Source organism: Schistocerca gregaria, chromosome 10 (assembly GCF_023897955.1).
Source record: "Schistocerca gregaria isolate iqSchGreg1 chromosome 10, iqSchGreg1.2, whole genome shotgun sequence".
Classification (NCBI taxonomy): domain Eukaryota; kingdom Metazoa; phylum Arthropoda; class Insecta; order Orthoptera; family Acrididae; genus Schistocerca; species Schistocerca gregaria.
Genome location: NC_064929.1, coordinates 25,067,629 through 25,070,782, shown reverse-complemented (window position 1 = coordinate 25,070,782; position 3,154 = coordinate 25,067,629). Strand labels below are relative to the sequence as shown.

Sequence of the window (3,154 nt, the reverse complement as noted above, 5' to 3'; positions counted from 1 at the left end):
GCATTCTGTATCGAATCGTAGTTGCCAAAATGAAAGTGGCACGTATAACGTCGAAAATAGAATTCGGACACCGCTCTGAGTAAGACCAACGTGTTGTCCACCCTCTAGACTTCAATGAGGTTAAGCCGCGATACCTAAGACAGATCTGCACTCGATGACACCTCGATAACAGCCGGTCCCCACACTTACATCTTGCTCTCCTTACGTCAGTATACATCATATCAGTCTGTGACGCTGGCTTTGCAACATCTTGCGTGCCTTTAGGTTCGCCGCGACCAACACTTACCATGCACTGACCACAAAAAATGGAGGCGCCGCGGCTTGAACCCTGGACCTTTCACATGCCAAGCGAACGCTCTACCAACTTAGCTACGCCCCATGCACGAGCAAACTGCGCTATTCCCCATTCTTTGCGACTCAGATGCGCACGGACAAGATGGTTGGTTGGTTTGTAGCGGTGAAGGGAGCAGAGTACAAAGGCGCGGACCCGTTCATATACACAAAAGTTCCAAGTAGTTTCGATGCTCTGGTATTACAAATGCAAATTCCGTCTGTTTTTAACGTCTTAAATTGAAAGAGCCGTCACAAATTGCTCCGTTTTCACTCATTGTAGACAATTATACAGCACCTGAGGTAACAAACACATCTCGAGAACCATTGTGCACTACATTATTTATGCCAACTCAGTGCCTCGCTCTTTACTACTGTGTACCAATCTTGTCGTCCAACTGCAAAACACTGGGCCACAACAAGTTTCCGCGTCTCCATTGCACTGCGCATACTACGAAACGCTCCCCAAACTTGGCACTCACCCTCGCAGCCGACTTTTCCGACTTTCCACGACGCTCACGCAACGCTCACGCTAGTGACAGCATTATTTATAGTTCGACGTCGCGCCAAAGCAAATGAGCACAATTCGCCTACGGCTTAGGCCGCCCTCCTAGTGTGGCTGCTCGGTGTCTGCAGGCAGCGAGGGTCTGCAAGCTTCCTGTGTTCGCACCTATGTCACCTGTGCTTGCTTGTCAGAGACAAACTATCGCAAAACATACAACTCACTCCATGAATTGATTGCTACGGTATCTATTATCAGCAGTCACAACTAACAACACCAGTAGCAGCTGACTGCACGCAAAGAATAGGAATGTGCAGTGGGATTTACGTGAACTCGGCGCAAGCTTGTATCTTCCTAGACACATCTGCTGGCTGTGAAGTATTCCACTTGCATATCAAGGTGCGCATGTAGGTGTGTTAAAAATTCTGGAGGCACTGGGTATTGATCCCAGTACCTCTCGCATACTAAGCGAGCGCTCTACCATCTGAGCTACGCCCGCCCCCCCCGAAGACTAATGGTGCTACATACAGCCATATAGACGACACAGACCCTAGCACTCCCATTATTCAGCAGACAAACACTACTCTGTATGTATCCGTTAGGGTGTCTTTCAGGTTTCGTGCATTCTGTATCGAATCGTAGTTGCCAAAATGAAAGTGGCACGTATAACGTCGAAAATAGAATTCGGACACCGCTCTGAGTAAGACCAACGTGTTGTCCACCCTCTAGACTTCAATGAGGTTAAGCCGCGATACCTAAGACAGATCTGCACTCGATGACACCTCGATAACAGCCGGTCCCCACACTTACATCTTGCTCTCCTTACGTCAGTATACATCATATCAGTCTGTGACGCTGGCTTTGCAACACCTTGCGTGCCTTTAGGTTCGCCGCGACCAACACTTACCATGCACTGACCACAAAAAATTGAGGCGCCGCGCCTTGAACCCTGGACCTTTCACATGCCAAGCGAACGCTCTACCAACTGAGCTACGCCCCATGCACGAGCTAACTGCGCTATTCCCCATTCTTTGCGACTCAGATGCGCGCGGACACGATGGTTGGTTGGTTTGTAGCGGTGAAGGGAGCAGAGTACAAAGGCGCGGACCCGTTCATATACACAAAAGTTCCAAGTAGTTTCGATGCTCTGGTATTACAAATGCAAATTCCGTCTGTTTTTAACGTCTTAAATTGAAAGAGCCGTCACAAATTGCTCCGTTTTCACTCATTGTAGACAATTATACAGCACCTGAGGTAACAAACACATCTCGAGAACCATTGTGCACTACATTATTTACGCCAACTCAGTGCCTCGCTCTTTACTACTGTGTACCAATCTTGTCGTCCAACTGCAAAACACTGGGCCACAACAAGTTACCGCGTCTCCATTGCACTGCGCACACTACGAAACGCTCCCCAAACTTGGCACTCACCCTCGCAGCCGACTTTTCCGACTTTCCACGACGCTCACGCAACGCTCACGCTAGTGACAGCATTATTTATAGTTCGACGTCGCGCCAAAGCGAATGAGTACATTTCGCCTACGGCTTAGGCCGCCCTCCTAGTGTGGCTGCTCGGTGTCTGCAGGCAGCGAGGGTCTGCAAGCTTCCTGTGTTCGCACCTATGTCACCTGTGCTTGCTTGTCAGAGACAGACTATCGCAAAACATACAACTCACTCCATGAATTGATTGCTACGGCATCTGTTATCAGCAGTCACAACTAGCAACACCAGTAGCAGCTGACTGCACGCAAAGAATAGGAATGTGCAGTGGGATTTACGTGAACTCGGCGCAAGGCAGATCTTTCCGACATAGGCTTGAGAATCTTACGGGAACACTTGTACTGTTTCTAAATTAAGTGTAGGCGTGGGAGGAGGGTGCTTCCTGCGCACAAATAACAGCACGCTTGTCAATTGTGGATGCTAATCATTCGCTTGTATCTTCCTAGACACATCTGCTGGTCGTGAATTATTCCACTTGCATATCAAGGTGCGCATGTAGGTGTGTTAAAAATTCTGGAGGCACTGGGTATTGATCCCAGTACCTCTCGCATACTAAGCGAGCGCTCTACCATCTGAGCTACGCCCGCCCCCCCCGAAGACTAATGGTGCTACATACAGCCATATAGACGACACAGACCCTTGCACTCCCATTATTCAGCAGACAAACACTACTCTCTATGTATCCGTTAGGGTGTCTTTCAGGTGTCGTGCATTCTGTATCGAATCGTAGTTGCCAAAATGAAAGTGGCACGTATAACGTCGAAAATAGAATTCGGACACCGCTCTGAGTAAGACCAACGTGTTGTCCACCCTCTAGACT

The 3,154-nt window shown here is 48.8% G+C and overlaps 1 non-coding gene across 1 annotated transcript; it reads right to left on the bottom strand.

Annotated features, from left to right (window-relative positions):
* Positions 1 to 1,759: 1,759 nt before the first annotated feature.
* Trnaa-ggc (transfer RNA alanine (anticodon GGC)) lies at positions 1,760 to 1,832 on the bottom strand. Its single transcript has one exon. It is a non-coding gene; the product is annotated as a tRNA-Ala (tRNA).
* Positions 1,833 to 3,154: the final 1,322 nt, after the last annotated feature.